The 23,879-nt window shown below is 44.0% G+C and overlaps 1 non-coding gene across 1 annotated transcript; it reads left to right on the top strand.

The window, feature by feature from the left end:
• Positions 1–14,364: 14,364 nt before the first annotated feature.
• On the top strand, positions 14,365–14,472 carry LOC132537255 (U6 spliceosomal RNA). The gene has a single exon (XR_009548716.1). It is a non-coding gene; the product is annotated as a U6 spliceosomal RNA (small nuclear RNA).
• Positions 14,473–23,879: the final 9,407 nt, after the last annotated feature.

Raw genomic sequence — 23,879 nt, 5'->3', positions numbered from 1 at the left:
TATCCAATAATAACAACAACAACAATTCAGAGTGTGGTGGTGACTGGCTGCCTGCTTACCATAAAATAACTTTCCTTGAAACCCTGGTATAGTAGATTGTGATAAAAATAAAGATAATAATAGAAAATTAATTTACATGATAGAAGTCTACATCAAATTGGCATTTGAAATAAGAAAGCTCTTTTTTGAGGTCCCCTGTTATGGAGCACATGAGTGGAAACAAACTGCTTCTGGAAAGCCTTGTTTTCAGTAGCTTAACTTTTTCCTTTCTTTAATTTCCTTTTCTTTTTAAACTATCTATTTATTGGATAAAGACAGCCAGAACTCGAGATGGAAGGGGGAGCGAGAGGGATGGAGAGACATAGAGACACCTGCAGCCCTGCTTAGTCACTTTTGAAGCTTTCCTCCTGCAGTGAGGATCAGGGGCTTGAACCCAGGTCCCTGTGCATTGTTATGTGTTTAACCAAGTATACCAGTGCCTGACTCCCCTCCCCCTTTTCTCTTGGCTTTTCTTTGTCTATTTTTCCTTTCTTTCTTTTTTTGCTTTTGAGCTTATTGCCAGGTTTCAGGGCCAGCACTATGAATCCACTGGTCCTGGCAGCCATTTATTTATTTATTTATTTATTTATTTTTGGCTAAGACTTGCATGGGACCTTGTACTTCATACTATGTGCACTAAACCCAGTGCACCCCACCTACTCCACCCTCCCATTTGCATTCTTTTATAGGTGAGAGGAAATACAAAATAAGAGGCAAAATCTTCACCCAGCACTTTGTTTAGGCAAGAAGAAGCTCTGCAAATGTCCCCCCTCAGCTCAGAGGGAGAGGGGAGTTTCTCTGCATGTGATGCCTCTTTTTTTTTTAATTATCTATGTCTGGATTGACTGATTGGACAGAAATGGAGAAATTGAGAAGGGAGGAGCATATAGAAAGGGAAAGAGATGGAGACACATGTAGCTACATTTCACCACTTATGAAGTTTTCCCTCTGCTTGTTTGGGGCCAGGGGCTTGAACCCAGGTCCTTGTGCACTATGATGTATGCACTTAACCAGGTGCACCACCAACTGCCCCCCTGTTTTTTTGTCTTTTAAAGAAGCTCCCACTGAATTTTTTTTGTATACAACTCTCTATATATGCTATTCTCTTTTAAAGTTTTATTTATAAAAAGGAAACATTGACAAGGCAATAGGATAAGAGGGGTACAGTTCCCACCACCAGAACTCCACATGCCATCCCCTCCCAATAGCTTTCCTATTCTTTATACCTCTGGGAGTATGGACTCAGGGACATTATGGTGTGCAGAATATAGAAGGTCTGGAATCCGTAACTGCTTACATGCTGAATATGGGTGTTTACAGGTGGATCCATACTCTCAGCCTGTCTTTCTCTTTCTCTAGTGGGGCAGAACTCTGGGGAAGTGGGCTCCAGGACAAATCAGTGGAGTCGTCTGTCCAGGGAAGTCCAGTAGGAATCTTGGTAGCATCTGAAACCTGGTGGCTGAAAGAAGAGTTAACATATAGAGCCAAACAAATTGTTGACCAATCATGAACCTAAAGGCTGGAATATTGCGGATGAAGATGTGGGGTCTCTGTTTTGAAGATAGCTAGTAGGCCTATTTTAGTTCTATTCCAAAGGGTTATATATTCCAGTGGGATATTATATTCCAAAGGGATATTATATTCCTACTGCTTTGTTCTCCTCTCAGGCAGTCTCATCGTGCAGGTAGCAGGGATGGGTCTGGGCAAAGCCCTATTTCTTTTTCTGGCTCTGAGATTTTGAACTTTACATTCTGTCTCTAGATTTTATTCAAACTTAAGTCTGTCTCTAGACCCTAACACCATCAACACAAAATGAGTTGAGTTAGATTCTTAAAATTTATTTTGGATTTGAGTCCCCACCACACCTGCAGAGGAAAAGCTTTGTGAATGGTGAAGCAGTGCTGCAGGTCTCTCTCTCTCTCTCTTCTCCCTCTTTACTTCCCCTTTCCCTTTTGATTTCTGCTGTTACTATCCAATAAAGATAATAACAACATTTTTAAATTATTATTTTTAATTTTTAAAATATTTTCCCTTTTGTTGTCCTTGTTTTATTATTGTAGTTATTATTGTTGTTATTGATGTCCTTGTACTTGGATAGGACAGTGAGAAATGGAGAGAGGAGGGGAAGACAGAGAGGGGGAGAGAAAGATAGACACCTGCAGACCTGCTTCACTGCCTGTGAAGCAAACCCCCTGCAGTTTGAGAGCCAGTGTACTTAACCCACTGTGCTGCTGCCTGACTTCCTTTAGATTAATTTTAAGGAATTTATATTTAAAATTATATTTTGATTTGATAGAACAAGTCAATTCATACAAGGAAGGGAGATAATGGAGAGAGAGAGAAAGACACGTGCAGCTCTGCTTGCTTGTCAAGCTTTCCCCCACCCCCTAGCAGGTAGTCACTGGGGCCTTGAACCTGGTTCCTTAGTCATGGTTATGTGCATGCTCAACTGAGATCACCACCACCTGTGTCTATTTTAAAATTATTAAAGAATTTCTTAAGAATCCACTCAGCTCATCATCTGCACTATTCCAGCTTAGGTCCATGATTGGTCAATGATTTGTTTGGCTTTGAGTGTTAACTCTTTTCAACCACCAGGTTCCAGGTGCTAGCATGATGCTGACCAGACTTCCCAGGACAGACAACCCCACCAGTGTGTCCTGGAGCTCTGCTTCCCAAGAGCCCTTTCCAACTAGGGAAAGAGAGAGACAAGCTGGGAGTATGGATCCACCAGTCAACGGCCATGTTCAGCGAGGAAGCAATTGCAGAGGCCAGACCTTCCATCTTCTGCATCCCACAATGACCTTGGGTCCATACTCCCAGGGTTAAAGAATAAGAAAGCTATCAGGGGAGGGGATGGGATACAGAGTCTGGTGGTGGGAATTGTGTGGAGTTGTACCCCTGTGCTTTACTCAATGTTTCCTTTTTATAAATAAAAAATTTTGAAAAGGGAATTCGGAGGTAGTGCAGCAGGTTTAGCGCAAGTGGCACAGCATAAGGATCCTGGTTCCAGCCCCCAGCTCCCCACCTGCAGGGGTCTGGCTTCACAGTCAGTGAAGCAGGTCTGCAAGTGTCTTTCTCTCCTGGTCTTCCCTTCTTCTCTTCTTCCCTTTGTCCCAGCTGCGTCCAGCGCAGCGCCATGGAGCCCAGTGGCCTGCGCCCTAATGCCTCCTCGTCCCCATGCTGCATTGCATTGCGTCGCACCCATAGGTTCCAGCGATGGGGCTCGACCCCGTGCCCTGAGCACCTGGCCACGACTGTGCAGAGGCCCCCCGTGTGTAAGTACTGCTGAGGACTCAGGACAGTGCTGTGCCAGACAGCCTCGGCCAGGTCCATCGTGCTGGAGCCCATCTACTGAGATTTCTCCAATTCCAAGTAAGTGGCCCCAGGGGCCCTGTGCCCTCAATGGCTTGGGTATTGCCCCTGCCTGGGAAGGTGCTGGGTGGGGGGAGGGGCGAAGTCGGGGTGCAGCCGCTGAGGGGCCAGAGTCCCTGGACCCTGTCCCCAGGCAGGGACACCCTAGAAAGGTGGCTGCGCGCCCCCAGATCCCGCTGCTTTTGGCTTCTGGGAGCAGGAGCACAGGGACCCCGCCAGAGAGTCTGGGCAGCTGGCCTTCCCTTTCCTTCCTGCCGGGAGAGGGGTCCTTGGGTCCCTGGGCTTCCCCAGTGTGTCCTTGCCAGCAGCTCCCAGCGCCCCAAGGGTGAGGACCCGTCCATGCAGGAGGATTCCGGACAGTGTGCCTCCTGCCCACCCCAACCGCCAGGGCAGGAGGGGACCCCGGAACCCACCAGCCTGCTGTGGCTTCAGTAGCGGCCAAGCCCAGAGAACTTTCTGGGCGCCCGCCCACCCGAAATGTGCGCCAGCTGTCCTTCCTCTCGGTGTGGCCCACGATGAGGTCCTCTGGGAAGGTGGTTTGGAATCCTGAACTTTGAGTTTGGCCTGGGGCAACATGGCGAGCCAAGCTCCCAGACTAGGGTGAAGGCTGGAGCGCGGGGTGTGGGTCCAGGTTGGTGGTCTCCTGGCATTTCTAGAACTGGAGTGTTTTCTCTGCCTCTGTCTCCCTCGGAAGAGACATGCATTTCAGAGACGTGCCCCAGGCCGGCTGGCTTGAACCCATGTGTAGCACTGGTGGTCATGTGCTGGTGGTGCAAAGCACAAGGACCGGAGTAGGGATCCCGGTTCAAACCCAACTCCCCTCTTGCAGTGGAGTCCCTTCACAAGCAGTGAAGCCCGTCTGCAGGTTTCTGTTTCTCTCCCACTCTCTGTCTTCCCCTCCTCTCTCCATTTCTCTTGTCCTATCCAACAACGACCACATCAGTAAGAACAACAATAATAGCTGAAACAAAGAAACAAACAAAACAAGGGCAACAAAAGGGAATAAATAAATAAAATATTTTAGCAATGTTGATGTCTTGGAACAGGTCTTATACTAATTTTAGCTAAAAATGCCAGTGAGAATTGTAAACCCTCCCCCAAGTTTATATTGCTCCTGCAGTTATTCACAGTGGCATATTAGATGAATTCAAAGTGTGTTTACTACATTTTGGTGACTGGAGATAGCTCATCTGTTAGAGTGCATGCCTCCCATGTTTGAGTCCCTGCATTGGAGCATCAGCACCATACATGGCCTCAGTCCCTTCATGGGTGGTGACAGGTGCTGTGATGACTCTGTCTCTCTTTCTCCAACTGCACTCTCTCTCTCTCTCTCTGAAAATTTATTTTAAATATTATGCAGTTGGGCATTAGGGCCACTCAGTAGCACTGTACAGATGTCAGGGCCAGGATTATTCCCTGCAGTGATTAAAATAAATCAAGAGCCAGGGAGAGAGCATAATGGTTTTGCAAATGGCATTTATGTCAGAGGCTCCAGGGTCTCAGGTTCAAACCTTCCTACCACCATAAGCCAGATCTGAGCAGAGCTCTGAAAAAAAAAAAAAGAAATTAAATTCAAATAAGTCTCCTTTCAAATGAGCTCTTCCAAGGAGCCTTCCTTGTTTGTCCTCTCCACAGTGTCAGTCAGGTTTCATGTTCCACCTTTACTCCCTCACTTCCCTCTTTGTTTTTTTCTGGGTGATATTTCCAGGAGTCTAGAATCACACTGTGATTGGTGGTCTCTTCTGTTGAATTTCTGTCTTCCCCATTCAAAAGTTGGTTGCATGAGAATTGGGCCTTTTTTTTTTTTGTTCTCACTATAAGACACTTTCATTTCTTCAGGAAAATAACTTAAATAGGTAGGCCAATCTGTAGGTGCAGATAAGAATTCACTAGTAGCCACTTGTGGTGGAAGGTCATTAGCACCTTGGGGTCCAGAACCTGGACAGTGTTGGAAACTTCCCCTGGAAGCTGCATGGACATGTCTGAAACATACAGTCTTGCAAACCAAGGTCTCATCCAAAACTGTTAATGATGCTTGACAGAGGCAGAATGTTGAGGTGGTTGTGTGTCTAGTGGTAAATAAAAGACAGGTGTCCATCAAGCTTCCTTAACAACTAGGAAAACCACAGCCCACAGTTCTCCAGTTTAGGAACTATATAGCCCCCATTTAGAAATAGCCCAAATGCCCTATGACAGATCACTGGATAAAAAAGTTATGGGACATATACTCAATGAAGTATCACTTGGAAAATAAAAAAGATGATATTGTGTCCATTGGGATAAAATGGATTATACTTAGTGGATGAGTAAGGAGGTAAGGGACAGCTTCAGAATGGTTTCACTCACATTCAGAATGTAGAGAATTAAACACACAAATGTGAAAAAAAAAAAAAGATGTGCAGCTTTATCTAAGAATGTGGGAGAACTATAGTGGTTACCAGGGGGTGAGGTGGGGACACAGATGTTTGGTAATGGGAGCAGTGAGAAACTGTATTCCTAAATGAGGGGAAAAAGAAGAAAGGAGGAAAGAGGAAGACAGAGACAGAAGGATACAGAAAAATTAGGAATGTTATACAGGTACTAACAACTGCATTTATTGTAAGCCATTAATCCCCCCTTTAAAAAGAGATGAAGGAGGAATTCAGTAAAACATTTTTGATATTTGAAAGTAGTGATAGAGGTGGAAAAAAAAGCTTAGGTGAGTTTAAAGGTATCATGAGCAGATAAATATATATGTCTGACTCTGTCCTTGTGAACATCCTGACCATGATACTATAATCTAGGCAAGTACTACCACTGGGTCAGTAGAACTAAAAGTCCTTTCTTACACCTGCATGTGAGGCTGCTGTCATCTCACAAGCGAAATACTGGTTTTTAAAGATCAATAGCTGGGGGCACTGCTGGTCCCAGGAAGCTGTTCTGCAGTGTGTCAGTGATGTCAAGAGCCTTAGACTGTGACATCACAGCTCCAGTGGCCAAGGCTACTGCAGAATCTTCAGACTTGAGGACGAAGTTGGCAGTACTCGGGGTATTGTACTCTTACTTTACTTCAAAGTCAAGGAGTAAGAGTGAAGGATGTCTGCTTCTACCCAAAAGTCCTCCAGGCTTTCAGGGTGTCTTGGCTGGCTCTCCTGCTTGAGGTAGGCTCTCCCTGTGCTGGGTGTGGTTGTCAGAGGAGCAGGGCAGTGATGGGAAGTGCTCTGCTTCATTCCCTCTGAAACATGGGAACAGACTCTGCTGGTCTTCAGCTCTGGTTTCATAAAGAGAGAGTCCTGTTCTTGGCACTCAGTCCTGCGGAATATGAGAAAGCAGGTTAGACCTTCTTAGGCAGACACTTCTCAGGGTCCAGGGGAGGGTTTTCTGTATAAATAATGAAATGAGTAAAATAATCTGCCGTGTTTGTCAAGAACTTTCATGTTCTATTAAATTGAGTTGTCATAGCTGTTAAGACTGGACAGTCCTATTGAAGTCCACCCATAGTTCAGTATTATCTAGCCACTTCCTTGCAGTTAGAGATATTTGGATCTTTTAGTGTTATTTGCTGATTCTGATAATTTTTCCCCAAAGTGTAATAATTGCTTTAGACAAGATTGGAGTCAGTTTTCCAGATTCCTGTTACCTAAATTTTTAGACTCACCTGCAGCCACATTGCCCTCACCTCTCCACAGCTCTACATGCCATTTAATGTAACCTCTGCTAGTTCCCAGAGAACCTTCTTATTGTGTTGGAGATTTTTTATTTCTCTCTCCCTTTGTCTATTTGCTTGTTTTCTTCCTCGCAGCTCTGAGTGGCCTAGCTGCTTCCTCTCGCCCTCCCGTCTAAGATGGCGAGGCCCAGTGTCCTGACTTCAAACTGCTCCCTTCTCCATCAGTACCTGAGCGACCTCATCTCTCACAGGGGCTCTCTATAACCCAGGGACTCCTGACTGGAAGTCTGGGTTTCTGTTTGGCAGATTAAAATAAATGACTAGCCTGTCGTGTCACTGAGGTTGTCAAGCATACAAACCTGCTGTCTATTTGAGCCCTTACTGGCTGTGGTTGATGTGTTCCAGGGGGTCTTCTGAGGACTCAGCCACTTCTGAAGGAGAGTATGCTTGGGAGGAGCCCTGTGGCAGGCTGCTGCTGGCCACCACAGCCATGGTCAAAAGGGGTCACAGGAGGCAGGCGCGACAGCTGCACCTATACTCACATGTCTTGCTCATCTCTAGCTCAAAGTATATAGATGCTCCATCTCCACGTATGACCTGGGGGTGGGGACAGTGCAGGCCATGTGGGCCAAAGCAGCACTGAATGCTACCTCCTGGTGCCACCTCCTGGGCTGGTTGGCTGTAGTGGTTATGTTATGCATGTGCAAGGCCCCAGCAGTGCAAAAAAAAAAAATGTACATACCAGGGGGGGAGAGAGAAGGAGAGTGACTGTGACTGGAGAAGTTTCTGGCACTGGGTAGAAACAACTGACCAGCATAAATATCAGGTCTGGTCTGTGGCACTGCATATGCTTGTGTCATGTATTATTCTCTCTCTCTCTCTCTCTCATCAGTCACCAAATGGATTTTTAAATTAGGCTACCTGGTGATCTATTCCTCTCATCCTAAATCAATACTTGAAAAAAACTGGAAATAATCTTTTTTCTTTCCTTTATGAAAAGGAATTGAATTTTTTTTTCCAATTGTGTTCTTTTGTATGAAGGCCTAAAATAAACTAGAAGGTCTGAAGTAAAAAGTGCATCACTTCTATTAATTTATGAGTTTTATTTATATAGTATATACAATTAAATGTAAAAAAAATATAAGTGTCAGAATTTCAGCAACAGGAAAGGATACTCATTGTTCACTGAGTGGCATTTGTAAACACTGAAGTACAGAGTGCGGCCACACTGGAGCCTCAGCTCTGAGGGCTGGCTGCTTCCTGCCTTTGGTGAGATGTCTCCAGGATCAGTCAGCACACACAGTGCTCAGGCCCTTCTCCCCACTCTTGCTGAGCTGCCAGATGAGGACGGAGCTGCAGGAGCAGGTCTTCATGGGCTCGGCTGAGAGTACAGGGCAGAGTGACTGAGGTCTTCTTGCTGTCTCTCCAGGTTTGAAAGCAACTTCACGATCAAGCACTCGGTGCCCCTGCGTAGCCTGTGGGTGTCTGCCTACCTGGAGAGGTCCAGGAGAGCCACCAGCAGAGACCGGAGGTCACTCATTGTAGGCTGGTCCAGGAAAAGCTTCATGGTCACTTTCTCGTAAGACCTCCATCTTGGTTTTCCATGTGGTCATGACTTTTACATCTAAAACATTTTTATCTGGTTGTTTGTAAAGCCAGTTGCTCAAGCATGAAGTCTTTGTTTTTCTCTCTCATTCTCTTCTGAACATTTAAAGGGAAAAACAAAAGAAAGCATGGGTCATCTGGGGCAGTGTAATCATGCACGAGAGGGCCAACAGACAAAGAAAGAAAATATGGACATTAGTATTGTGTGGAGTTGATCTTGCACTGCAGGTATGTTCAGCAAAAGCAAGAGTGGCATTCCTGTCTGGAGAGGTATTTTTGCCAGTACAAGTGTAATGAAATAATGCAGATATCTGTACAGCAGTGTGGCCCTCTCTCCTGCCCTGCCCCATGGTGGTGAGTTCTGGTTTAGAGCCACCTGCCAATCAGGCAGGTGTTGGTCCCTCCTTCACATATGTATCATACTCCATTATGGATTTCTGAGGGACTTGTGGTCAGCACTCTTTATTTTCCCTTCCTTACAACTTGTGATTGGAGACAACAGCTGTTTTCAAAGGTGAATTGAAATTCCATAAACTGCAGACACTTATCATGGTGAGATGGGAAATTTTACCCATGTGAGAACAACTAGACCATAAACCATCACCCTTAATCCTGCACCCACACACACACACTGTTGTTGAGTGAATCAATAGGCCCAGGTTTCCCCTTTGCATGATTCTCAAAACAAGTTTCCTTCCCTCCTTCCCCAGAGCCCTGGGCCATGGGTTCTCGGTCAGAAGTTGAGAGAAGTTGCAGATCTGGAGTTCCAGCCTCACAGACCATGTCATACTTTCCAGGGCTCCTCTCACTTGCCTGAACTAAAACTCCTTACTTTCCTGAGATTTAGACTTGACTTCATAAGAATGTTCATCCACTTTGAAAAGTAGCACAGGATATTAAACATAGTAGCAACAAATACTGACTTGGGGGAAAAACAAACTAACAGCTCATCTTTTCTCCTTTCTTTTGGGTCCCTGTTGGATTTGATTAGCTGCATCTTTCTTGCTAACGACAGGGACCAGCCTGGAATGACTCCCCAGGACACCCTCCTTGTACAGAGGGAGGATGGGGCATGTGTAAGTGTTTTTTTTTAATTTCTTTATTGGGGAATTAATGTTCTACATTCAGTAGTAAATACAATAGTTTGTACATGCATAACATTTCCCAGTGTTCCATATAACAATACAACCCCCACTAGGTCCTCTGTCATCCTTCTTGGATTCTCTCCACCCACCCAACCCAGAGTCTTTTATTTTGGTGCAATATGCCAATCCCAGTTCTGGTGCTACCTGTGTTTTCCTTTCTGATCTTGCTTTTCAACTTCTGCCTGACAGTGAGATCATCCCATATTCATCCTTTTGTTTCTGACTTATTTCACTTAACATGAATTTTTTCAAGGTCAATCCAAGATTGCAAGATTGGCTGAAAATGGTAAAGTCACCATTTTTTATAACTGATATATATATCATAAATTTCTCAGCCACTCATCTGTTGTTGGACACCTGGGTTGCTTCCAGGTTTTGGCTATTACAAATTGTGCTGCCAACATATGTGTACACAGAGCTTTTTGGATGGGTGTATTGGGTTCCTTAGGATATATCCCCATGAGAGGAATTATAGGATCATAGGGTAGGTCCATTTCTAGCCTTCTGAGAGTTCTCCAGACTGTTCTCCATAGCTGGACCAATTGACATTCCCACCAGCAGTGTAGGAGGGTTCCTTTGACCCCACAGTCTCTCCAGCATTTGCTGCTGTTGCCTTTTCAGATGTATGACATTCTTAGAGGAGTGAAGTGGTATCTCATTGTTGTCTTTACTTGCATTTCTCTGACAGTCAGAGACTTGGAACATTTTTTTCCATGTGTTTCTAGACCTTTTGGATCTCTTCTGTGGTGAATAATCTGTCCATGTCCTCCCCCCATTTTTGGAAGGGGTTATTTTTTTCTTGTTGAGATTTGCAAGTTCTTTACATATTTTGGTTATTAGCCTCTTGTCTGAGGTATGGCATGTAAAGATCTTCTCCCATTCTGTCAGGGGTCTCTTGGTTTGGGTAGTAGTTTCTTTAGCTGTGCAGAAGCTTTTTAATTTGATGTAGTCCCATAAGTTTATACTTGACTTAGTCTTCTTTTTAATTGGATTCATTTCATTGAAGGTGTCTTTAAAATTTATGTAGAAAGGGGTTCTGCCAATATTTTCCTCTAAGTATGTGATAGTTTCTGGTCTAACATCCAAGTCCTTGATCCACTTGGAATTCGCTTTTGTATTTGGTGAAATATAGTGATTCAGTTTCATTCTTCTGCATGTTTCAACCCATTTTTTCCAACACCATTTGTTGAAGAGACTTTGCTTTCCCCATTTAATAGTCTGGGCACCTTTGTCAAAGATTAATTGTCCATAGGTGTGGGGGCTTACTTCTGGCCTCTCAATTCTATTGAGACACCGGTCAGTGTGTCTATTCATGTTCCAGTACCTAGCAGTTTTTATGACAAGGGCCCTATAATACAATTTGAGATCAGGGAGTGTGATGCCTCTGGTTCTGTTCTTTCTTCTCAAGATTGTTTTGGCAATTCTAGGTCTTTTCTGGATCCAGATAAACATTTGTAGCATTTGTTCTATTCTCCTAAAAATGTGTTTGGGATCTTGATAGGAATAGCATTAAGATTGTATATGGCTGTGGGTAGTATATTCATTTTAATGGTGTTAATTCTTTCAACCCATGAGCATGGAATATCTTTCCACTTCTTTGTGTCTTTTGCAATTTCCTTGAGTAGTGACTCATAATTTTCAGTATACAAGTCTTTCACTTTTTTTTCCCTTTTTTATTTAAGAAAGGATTAATTAACAAAACCATAGGGTAGGAGAGGTACAACTCCACACAATTCCCACCACCCAATCTCCATATCCCAGCCCCTCCCCTGATAGCTTTCCCATTCTCTATCCCTCTGGGAGCATGTGGGTTGCAGAAGGTAGAAAGTCTGGCTTCTGTAATTGCTTCCCCACTGAACATGGGCATTGACTGGTCAGTCTATATTCCCAGTCTGCCTCTCTCTTTCCCTAGTAGGGTGGGTCTCTGGGGAAGCGGAGCTTCAGGACACATTGGTGGGGTCTTCAGTCCAGGGAAGCCTGGCTGACATGATGATGACATCTGGAACCTGGTGACTGAAAAGAGAGTTAACATACAAAGCCAAACAAATTGTTAAGCAATCATGGACCCAAAGCTTGGAGTAGTGGAGAGGAAGTGTTAGGGGGATACTCACTGCAAACTCTAGTGTACTTCTGCTTTCAGGTATATATTTTTGCAGTAGTTTATGGATACGTGTGAACATATGCTCTCTCTCACAGAATCTGGTGTATATCTAGGTTTTGGGACTTTGTTAGAAAGTGAACCACCTGAGATGGAATTAGAGTATACTATGAAAGGAAAGGTCTCACCCGAGTAATGAAGCTGAAGGGTTGTCAATCCACACATGAAGTCTCTGGACACAGTATGAAGTGAAGCATGTTGAGGTGGCAATCGTGTTTATTAGGATGTGATCGGCAGATGCAACATTATTTGATATGGATTGGGAGAGGCATACGGGAAAGTGGGTCCTATCCAAGTGGGTTCCAGGACTGGGGGAAGTAGAGGCTCTATAGTGGAGATGTGAGGTTCCTGCTGTCTTAGGGTTCAAAAAGACAATCAATAGTTAATGTTACCATCACATTATTTGGTAATTGGGTCGCACCCATAGGCTCCAGCGCTGGGGCCTGGGCCCTGTGCCTTGAGCGCCCAGCCAGAACTGTGCGGAGGTCCCCCATGTGGAAGTACTGCTGGGGACTCCCCAAGGTGCTATGCCAGACAGCAGCCAGCAGCCAGCAGCCAGGTCCATAGTGCTGGAGCCCATCTAGTGAGATTCCTCCAATTCCAAGTAAGTGGCCCCTGGTTCCTGTGCCCTTGAAGGTTGGGTTTTGTGCCCGCCTGGGAAGGTGCTGGGTGGGGGGAGGGGCAAAGTCGGGGTACAGCCGCAGAGGGGCCAGCGCCCAAGGAACCAGTACCCCGGGCCACGCGCACCCCTTAGAGGTGGCTGCACGCACCCAGAAACCTGCAGGACCCAGTGGCCTTGAGCGGGGCGCTCCCCTGGATCAAGGCCATGCGCATCCCTGGCAGGGGGGAACCCAGGGGAGGTGTCCAGGAGCCCCCAGACCCCGCACCCCTGGCAGGGACACCCTGGAAGGGTGCCTGCGTGCCCTCAGATTGAGCTGCTTTCAGTTTCCATGAGTGCAGGGACCCTGAAGGAGAGTCTGTGAGGTGGGCCTTCCCTTTCCTTCCTGCTGGGAGAGGGGTCCTTGGTCCCTGGGCCTCACCTAGTGTGTCAGTGCTGGTGGCTCCAAGCGCCCTGAGGGTGAGGACCCGCCAGCTCAGCTGGAGTCCGGTCAGTGCGCCTCCTGCCCATCCCAATCACCTGGGCAGGAGGGGACCCCTGAACCCACCGACCTGGCTTCGGGAGTGACCAGTCCTAGAGAACTTTCCGCACGCCCGCCCACCCGAAATGTGCGCCCATTGTCCTTGCTCTCTCTGTGGCCCACTATGAGGTCCTCGGGGAATGACTGTTAGGAATCCTGAACTTCGAGTTTGGTCTGGGGCAACATGGGGAGCCAAGCTCCCAGACTAGGGTGAAGGAGGCTGGGCACAGGGTGCAGGCCCAGGTTGGGGCTCTCCTCACACTTCTAGAACTGGAGTGTTTTCTCTGTCTCTGTCTCTCTCGGAAGAGACATGCATTTCAGAGGGGTGCCCCAGGCCAGCTGCCTCCAACCCTTGTTGAGCCCTGGGCCCTGGCTGTGGACTGGGTCTGGGCTGAGGGTCTGGCACTTTGCAACCTGCTGGTCCTGGAGGGCACTGCCAACACCCACCCCCAACCCCCCTCATGCAGGTGGCCTGGGCTTGGCAGGGCTGCATGTGTGGTGGGGGGTGGGCAGGGGTCGCCTGGGGTTCTTGTGTCTGTGGGGACAGTCCTTGGGAGACTGCAGTCTTCCTACTCACACAATGGGGCAGCCAGGATGCTGGCAGGTGGGAGCTGCACTAGGAGCCCCACAGAGACAGGCAAGAGCCAATCTTGGAGCTGGGTAGGAACCAGGCAGGAACCGTGGTTTTTTTTTTTTTTTTAAAAGGAAATTAAAAAAAGGAAAAATGTTACTTATTAATACAAAAAAAGAGAAGCAGAGCATGACTATGGCACATGCAAATCTGGGGATTGAATTCAGGACTTAATTCGTACAGAGCCATTGCCCTAGCCATTCTGCAATTCTAAAGTATAAATAGGTTATTTTATTTTTTTTGTTGTTGTTGTCACCAAGGTCTCATTGTCTCCCTTTCTATTTTTTTTCTTGTCTATTCTTTTCCACTCTTTTTTATTTTTATTTATTTTTCCTTTTTGTTGCCCTTGTTGCTTAACATTGTGTGGTGATTAATGTTGTTGTTGGATAGGACAGAGAGAAATGGAGAGAAGAGGGGAAGACAGAAGGGGGAGAAAAAGACAGACACCTGCAGACCTGCTTCACCACCTGTGAAGGGACTCCCGGGCAGGTGGGGAGCCAGGGGCTAGAACCGCGATCTTGCCTCTGGTCCATGAGCTTTCCGCCATGTGCGCTTAACCCACTGTGCCACTGCCTGACTCCAACTGTCTCCATCTCTTAACACTTTTTAAATAAGATTATAATATAGTCCTAGCTTCGGTAGTACATATACTAAAACTGGCATGATAACAGAGAAGATTAGCATGGCCCCTGCTCAAGGATTACACACAGATTCATGAGGCATACCATATTTTTTCAAAAAAAGATTATAAAATATATGTACACACATATAAATAATTATAATCTTTTAAAGAGCCAGTTAATGCAACCTGGGAGGTGGTTCAGTGGCAAGAGATCTAGATTTATATGTGTGGGATCCCAGGTCTGTCTGAACTCTGGTTCTACATATGCTGAAGCTCTTTTAAAAGATTTATTAATCAGTGAGGGAGAAAGGGAGGAGAGAGAGAGAGAGACGGAGAGGAAAAACACTATAGCATCAGTCTGGAACATGTGATGCTGGAGGTAGAATTCAGGACCTCATGCTTGAGTCCAAAACTCCAACCACTGTACCAGCCTCCAGGGCTGCAGATTGGCTTTTTTGAATAAAATCATGGTAATATTGTTCTCTTAACTGTTAATCTTTTAAGCAATACAAAGTCATTTTAAAATTTTTTCTCAAATATTGTGCCTGGGGATCAATCCCACCCAGAACCTTGCACCTGCATGGGACAACTGAGAAGCCTCCTTGCCAGTCTCCATTCTGTATCCTTTAAGAGACATGCAAAGCACTGCTCCTCTATGCACGGAGTCCCGCCCATTGCCTGCCTGTGGTGTGCACTTAGAGTGTGGAGGATCAGAAATAACTTGAATGTTTAGGCTCTCTGTGTCTGTGCCAGAAGGGGTTTGCTAAGAAGTAGTGGTTTGGAAATGTGAATTCCTAGCTTCAAGTCTACCTACTGATGCTCCTCTACAATCTGAGACCATCGCAGGCAAGGGATAAATATATTATTTGCGCTGTCAGTTACACTACTGCAGGCTAAAACAAGGGTAGGGAAAGTGGAATGGCCAAAAGTAGGGAAAACTAAGATATCTAAATCAAAGTGACTTGTGACAGTTATTATAATGCTTACTGTTATGCAGCCCACTTTTCCAAAAATGCTACAAGGTTTACTGCAAATAACTCAAAAACATGGTTATTTTGCGCTTCCAACCCCAAAATTCTCTTTCAACCACATTCAGGTTTTACTTTAGTTTTTAAAGATTTATTTATTAGTGAGAGAATTAGGGGAGAGGAAGAAAGAGAACCGCAGCATCACTCTGACACATCTGATGCCAGAGATCAATCTTGAGACCTCACACATAAGAACCCCAAAGCTTTATCCACTGCACAACCTTCCAGACAGTGGCAGCCTTTATTTTTTTATAATTTAAAATATTATGATACTTTGCTTACTTAAGAGGCAAAAGATTTATACAATCTGAAGAGAACAAGAGTATACTTTGCTTATTTAAATGATACATACACTTTAGTAGAACTTATACATTTGAATAAAACTACATACATATGTAATTCAAAATCTAGGAAATAGAGAAAAATGAAGTGGGAGAAAAAGCCTTTCCTGACCCTCGACCTTAGATTCTCTCAGAAAATATTACAGTATGGTGTTTTTAAATGAATTAATTTATTTTTCCTTTTTAGTTGCCCCTGTTTAACATTGTTGTAGTTATTGATGTTGTTGTTGTTGGATAGGACAGAGAGAAACGGAGATAGCAGGGGAAGACAGAGAGGGGGAGAGAAAGACAGATACCTGAAGACCTGCTTCACTGCTTGTGAAGTGACTTTCATGCAGGTGGGGAGCTGGGGCCAGAACCAGGTTCCTTCCGCTGGTCCTTGCACTTTGCAGTATGGTTTTGGCAGAGCTATTTATTTCTGAACCCACAAGGAGTTGTAATAAAATTTTGTAATAATATGTTTTATTTTAAAACTTGAAAGTATCTTAATTTCCATAAAAAAATTCATAAAAATGACCTTTAAACCAATTTTCTCTTTAGACAGTTATGATACAAATCCTGAATAGAAATAGCTTGAGGAAGAAATTTGAGTTAACACATTAGTAAACTTTCTGGAGAACGGACTGATGAGGGTAAAATAGAGTTTTTAAATTATTTGAATTTCATGAATTACAGAAGGGGGTTGAGGGGCACAGAAGCAGCACTCTAGCATATGCAGTGCTTGGGATTGGACTCAGGACCTAAAATTTAGAAGCTCTAATTTCTTCCATGGTGCAACCTACCCATCTTCAGAGATAGTTTTGTTTTGTCCTAAAGATCTTATTTATTCATTAATGAGAGAGAGAGGAGCAGGGAGGATCAGCACGTTACTCTGGTATATGTGGCACTGGGGATTGAACTTGGGACCTCATGCCTGAGAACCCTGTACTTTATCCACTCTGCCTCCTTCTCCCAGACCACTGATAATTTGGCTTTGATTGGAATTGGAACTACTGAAGAAGGACTATTGGGGGCTGGGTGGTAGAGCAGCGAGCTGGCTAAGCGCACATGGCACAAAGCTCAAGGATAGGGGTTGGGATCCCATTTTGAGCTCCCGACCTGCAGGAATGTCACTTCACAAGTGGTGAAGCAGGTCTTCAGTTGTCTGTCTTTCTCTCCCACTCCTTGTCTCCCCCCCCACCCTCAATTTCTCTGTCCTATCCAGCAACAATGATAAAAAGAACAACAAAAGGTGGGGGGGGGTGATGGCCTGCAGGAGCAGTGGATTTGTAGTGCAGGAAGAAAAAAAAATAAAAAGAAACACTCTTACTCCATAAATAAACCTGTCATAACAAGAGTCTTAAACAATTAAATTCCTTCCATTCTTGCTCTTTGTCAATGTATGTGCCTGACCTTCAGAAATAGAAATTCTTAGAAAAGAATTTGCGGGTGCCTTTTCCATTGTAGTAAAGATAGTAATTATGTTAAAATGTGAATTCCTTTCTATGTCTGCACAGGTTGGAACAAGAACCCAGTCAGAAAGAATTCAGACCTACAATTTCACCCAGAATAGAGTCACTGACCACAGGGTAGTATATGAAGTCCAAGATATTAAGGTAATATTACTGAATGTGGTTACTGTATCTTTGATTTATTAAGGAATCAAATTTCAGGGCCTGGTGGTAGCACAACGGGTTAAGCGCACATGGCGCAAAGCACAAGGACCAGTGTAAGGTTCCTGGTTGAAGCCCCTGGATCCCCACCTGCAGGGGGTTGCTTCATAGGCGGTGAAGCAGGTCTGCAGGTGTCGATCTTTCTCTCCCTCTCTCTGTCTTCCCCTCCTTTCTCCGTTTCTCTCTGTCCTATATAACAAAGCCGACATCAATTGCGACAACAATAATAACTAGACCAACAGTCAAAAACAAGGGCAATAAAAGGGAAAATAAATAAGTATAAAAATTTAATTGGCTAGCAATAATTTAGCAGGACCATTTAGACACATTGTTTTGTTTTGTTAGATTTACTTTTTTTTATTTCTATTTGATTGAGTAGGAATGAGAAATTGAGAAAGATGGAGAGAAAAAGGAAGAAAGACCTGGTTCACTGCTTGGGAAGTGTCCCTCTTGTAGGTGTAGAGCAGGGGTTTGAACCCAGAACCTTGCACATGGTTATATATGTTCATAACCTGGTGCACCACAGCCCAGTCCCCAAAATTTACTTATTTGTTAATATGAGGAAGAGAGAGAACTGGAGCATCGTTCTGTATATGCAGTGCTGGGGATTGAATTTAGGACTTCATTCTCAAGAGTCTAGCACTTATTCCACTGCACCGTATCCCAGTTTTCTTGTTCACATTGTTCTAATTATTCCTATGCCCTCAATAGTAGCTGGTATTGTAGAATAGTGTTGGGTTTAAGGACCAGATGCCTGGAGCCTGAGCTCTATAATGAAGATTGGCAGGCACATGGTATACCTCTTACAAAAAGATTCTGCCCTGTTGAAGCACATGTGGCACAAAGCTCAAGGACTGAGTGAAGATCCTGGTTCTAGCCCCCAGCTCCCCACCTGCAGGGGGTCACTTCACAGGCGGTGCAGCAGGTCTGCAGGTATCTATCTTTCTCTCCCTGTCTCTGCCTTCCCCTCCTCTCTCCATTTCTCTCTTTCCTAGCCAACAACAATGTCAGCACTAACAACAAGGGCACCAAAAGGAAAAAATAGCCTTCAGGAGCAGTAGATTCATAGTGTAGGCACTGAACCCAGCAATAACCCTGGAGACAAAAAAAAAAAAAAAAAAAGAGTCTGCCCTGTATGTGTTCTGCACTGGCAGCATTTTTCCTTATATATTGACTGTGTATACATGTAGCTATGTCAAGTATAAATATCTTAAGGGCATACACAGTAGAATGGTCTCTCTCCTCATCTTTAACTGTTCTATATCAGACTTGTTATCTCCATTTTAGTGACTATATCTGATTCTCTGTTTACTTTTCAAATTCTGACCTTATGCCAAGGAAGTAGGCATAATTCAGGGGTATCAAATAAGACAGGCTTATTTTTAGCCTAAAGGGCCCTGGTGACCACTGTCTGAGTTTACCCTGATGTGTCCAAAACACTGTGAAAGCTGGAAACAGAACTACAAAGATGACAAAGAATTTGTATCATAACTAGTTTTAATACATAGCTGCCAGTAAGAGAGAAATGGGTCACATAAGTGATGAGACATTATAGTTTCAGGGTCCCCAACAAGCTGGCTCTTCCTAGAGACAGCTGCATTCTTATGAAGAATATTGTTTGCATTATCTCGTGTTGCCCACCGGCTAGAGGTCCCCACCTGTGTATGGTGACAGTGGCTCCTATGCTGGGTGCCAAGAGCCTGTTCTGCGTGAGCTTCTGTGTAGGTGCTTTGTTCTCTCATTTGAGCAGGGCCTTTAGGACCTGGGAGGAGGCCTTCCCCACCCCAGGGTATGTCCAGTATCCTGGCAACCCCGGGAGCAGATGCACTGCCAGGCCTGTCAATCCATACCTGTACTGGGGACTCCCATGCACAGGGACTATTGGGAGGGGATGAAAGGGACTCTGAGCACAGCCTGGGCTGAAGTGGCCTTGACTCAGCTAGAATGTGGCTCTAACCTCACTCCACCCTGACTTACTTCCCACATACTGACTGGATGTTGATGGTCAGAGCTAAATTTTTTTTTTTTTTTGTAAATCTCCAGCTTCCTATTCCCCCATGCTTACATGTTATGCTTCTAATATGCCTACTAAAGAAAAAAATGATTTGATAAGAATTTGCATCAGAGGAAGGGCAAAAGGCTGTCTTAGAGTGTACTTCATTGCTTTTTTATGACAAAGCCTCAAGCCCAGACCCTCCACGATGAAAAAAGCTTTGGCACTGTCTCTCTCTCTTTCTCTTTCTCTCTCTCTCTGTCTCTCTCCCTGTCTATTTGTCTGTTTGCCCCTCTGTTTTTTGTCTCTATCTTAAGAAGGAAGATTTTGCACCAAGAATGAAAATTGCATAAAATACCTTTTAGCAGGATGAGTCTTACTTTATAAACACCTAGTTTACGGTTGTTTTATTGTTGTTGTTGTCAATCATGTAATGATTTGTACATCTGGGGAACAATATAGTTGCTGGGTCTTTCTGTTTGTCATCACAGTGTAATTTGTTTTAGGTGAAATGATTTATTAAAATAATGAAAGTAGAAAACAGGCATTGTACAATGTAAAGGCATCAATACCCCTGTCCCAAACTCACCTGTTCCCAGTATCTTTTTCATCCCATTTTCCATGATTTCAGCTACATTTTCTCAGGGAAAAAAAACAAGCCTCAGACCTGCACCTCTGCACCTCTAACCACGCTTGATGGTGTTAGCCAGAGAGGTGAAGTCTCCTATCTATTTTTTTTCACAAAGAAATGCTGTCTTGAAAAAAATATTTTGAGAGAGAGGCTAGGTGGTGGTGCACCTAGTTGAGAGCACATGTCACAATGCTAAAGGACACAGGTTCAAGCCCCTGGCTCCCAGCTGTAGGGGGAAAGCTTCATGAGTGGTGAAGCTGTGCTGCAGGTGTCTCTCTCCCTATCATCCCCTTCCCTCTCAACTTTGGCTGTCTCTATCCCATCAATAAATATATAAAGATAATAAAATATTTTTAAGTACGTATATTGAATGGGCTGGCGGTGTACCTGGTTAGGCACACGTAGTACTCAGAACAAGGACCAATGCAAGGTTCAAGTTTCAAACCCCACTCCCTACCTTCAGGGGGGTCGCTTCACAAGAGTCTAAGTAGGTCTGCTAGTGTGTACATCATTCTCCCTCCCTCTCACCTCTTAATTTCTGTATTATCCAATAAAATGAAAAAATAAGCCACCAGGAAAAGTAGATTCTTATTGAGCCCCAGCAATAAATAACCCTGGAGGCAAAAAAAAAGGAAAAGGAAAAATCTGTTGATTGATTTATTCATTTACTTCACTAATCATATCTTTCTCTCCCCCCTCTGTATTCCCCTCCTCTCAATTTCTCTCTGTCCTGTCCAACAACAATGACAGAAATAAAAATCAATAATAACCACAACAAAGATACACAACAAGGGCAACAAAAGGAAAAAGTACCCTCCAGGAGCAGTGGATTTGTAGCATAGGCACTGAGCTGAAGCAATTACCCTGGCACGGGGAATTAAGTAAAAATGAAAAAAGAGAGAGAGGGACTTCTAAACCTACTTCACCACTCATTAAACATCCTTCCTGCTGGTGGGAAGCAGGGACTCAAACCCAGGTCCCTGTGTATAATAAGAGCAGTCTCAGCTGTGTGCATCACCAGCCATGCCCCATTCTAATATGGTTACCTAGTTGTCTGTGTTTAGGTTGCTTCCATATTTTGATTTACCAATATATAGCTATATAAACATAGCTGTGCATATGTCTTGGGACTAGCATACAATTAAATATTAGAAATTAAAGTACATATATATGTTTTTTAACAGACAGTTATTATTGGAAATGGCAGAGAGAAATTTAGAAGGCAGGGGGAGGTGGAGAAGGCAAGAGACAGAGGCACCTGCAGCCCTGCTTCACCACTCTTGAAGCTTTCTCCACCTCAGTTGGAGATCAGAGGCCTCAACCTGGGTCACTGTGTGCTGTAACATGTGCGCTCAACCAGATGTGTCACTGCCTGGACCCTAATATATATATATATATATATAATTTTTAAAGATTTTTATTAATATTTATTCCCTTTTGTTGCCCTTATTGTTTTATTGCTGTAGTTATTACTGTTGTAGTCCTTGTTGGAAAGAACAGAGAGAAATGGAGAGAGGAAGGGAAGACAGAGGGAGGAGAGAAAGATAGACACCTATAGACCTGCTTCACAGCCTGTAAAGCAAACCGCCTGCAGGTGGGGAGCCTGGGGCTCGAACTGGGATCCTGATGCCTGTCATTGTGCTTTGAGTCACGTACACTTAACACGATGTGCTACCACCCGACTCTTAATTTTTTATATTTTTAGTGAGAGAGATGCAAAAAGAGAAAGATCAGAGCACTGCTCAGCTCCGGGTTATGGTGGAGCTGAAAATTGATCCTGAGACTTCAGAGCCTCAGGCATGGAAGCCTTTGACATATAGAAGTATTATGCTGGCTCCCCAGCAGGGACAGTGGAAGATAAGGAAGTTAGATGAGTGACATGCCTGGAGACCATCTGAGTTCTTAAAAATTGAGAAAAGTGGGCAGTTTGTGTGTCACCCAGTAGAGCACTTAAGTTGCCATGTTGGTGACCGGGTTCCAGCTCCAGTCCCCACTCGCTAGGTGGGGATGGGGGAAAGTTTTCGAAATAGTAGAACAGTTCCACACCTCGGTTCTTCATCTTTGTCTCTACATACATTCAAAATGAATAAATAAAATAAAGACAGATGCTGATGATGTTAGAGTCCTGTAGCTAATAATAAAAATAACATAAATGATATATTTATTATATATTAATTAAATTAAATGTAGATAGCTGATAATGATGATAGAGGCTATAGCTAATGAGCAGAAGCCATAGCATTAGCAACAATAGTGAAACATCAAGAAGAAAAAGACACATGGGCCTTTAGAGTTTTTCAAATATTATGAATAGGGTACAGAAAAAGTACAGGTAGTCAATAAATACATAAAAATATTACACTTGTTATTAGGGAGGTGCAAAAGAGACTATAATGTTGATTGTATTTATAAGTAGCTTTAAAAAAGTGGGTCAGTATTGAAAAATATAAAAGAAAACTCCCGTGCTCAGTGATTTGGAGCTGACTGAAATAATTGTTTCCATCTTTTCTTTAAAAAAGATTTTTATGGTGCATTTAAAAATTTTTATTTATATATTTATTTCCCTTTTGTTGCCCTTACTGTTTTTATTGTTGTTGTAATTATTGTTGTTATCATTGTTAGATAGCATAGAGAGAAAAGGAGAGATGAGGGGAAGACAGAGAGTGGGAGAGAAAGATAGACACCTGAAGACTTGCTTCACCACCTGTGAAATGACTCCCCACAGGTGGCTAGCTGGGGTCTAGAAACGGGATCCTTACGCCAGTCCTTGCATTTCACGCCACATGCCCATTAGCCGTTGCGCTACTGCCCAACTCGTTGTATCTATCTTTTTTTATTGCCTTTCAGAGAGTGAAAACTTTTTAAAATTTATTTATTCCCATTATTGCCCTTGTTTAGTTGTTTTAGTTACTATTTTTGTTGATCTTGTCGGATAGGATAGAGAAAAATGGAGAGACAAGGGGAAGACAGAGACTGGAAGGGAAAGATAGACACCTGCAGACCTGCTTCACCACTTGTGAATCGACTCCCCTGCAGGTAGGGAGCTGGCAGCTCTAACTGGGATCCTTACCCCGTCCTCCTGCTTTTGCCACCTGTGCTTTAGCAGCTGTGTTACTGCCCAACTCCTGACCTTAAACTTTTATAATTTTCAGGTGTAGTAGTAGTGTACACAGGTTTTCATTTTTTTAATTTTGACAAAAGCATACTCTGAAATTTTAGAAAATTTGTGCTTTTAATTTTGGAAAATGTGGACTTGCTTGTTTAAAAATGTCACTTCTCTTTGAAAGGACATTGGGTGTTATATTTTCTTTTTTTATTATTTTTTAATTTTTAATTTAATTTTATATTTATTTATTTATTCCCTTTTGTTGCCCTGTTGTTTTATTGTTGTAGTTATTGATGTCATCGTTGTTGGATAGGACAGAGAGAAATGGAGAGAGGAGGGGAAGACAGAGAGGGGGAGAGAAAGATAGACACCTGCAGACCTGCTTCACCACCTGTGAAGCGACTCCCCTGCAGGTGGGGAGCCAGGGCTCGAACCAGGGTCCTAATGCCAGTCCTTGTGCTTTGTGCCACCTGCCCTTAACCCGCTGAGCTATAGCCCGACTCCCGGGTGTTATATTTACTAAAATTCTTAGTGTAGTACTAAATTTTCCAAAAAAAGAGAAAGGGCAGTCAGGTTGAATAGTGACCTTCATTTCCCCAGGAAGCCAGTTTTGACCTGTGAACTTCTGACCTGCATGTGGTGCAAAGAGGCCAGTGTCAGCATAATGAGTGGCTATTCCATGACCATTTGTTCCCACACTTGGCTACTGTCCGGGAAGTGCTGGGCTAAGGAGTAAAAGGCTAGTAGCTGAGGGCCTATGGCACTAGG

The sequence above is a fragment of the Erinaceus europaeus genome, chromosome 2, assembly GCF_950295315.1.
Source record: "Erinaceus europaeus chromosome 2, mEriEur2.1, whole genome shotgun sequence".
Classification (NCBI taxonomy): domain Eukaryota; kingdom Metazoa; phylum Chordata; class Mammalia; order Eulipotyphla; family Erinaceidae; genus Erinaceus; species Erinaceus europaeus.
Note: the sequence above shows the minus strand (reverse complement) of the source record. Positions and strands in the feature narration are given on the sequence as shown.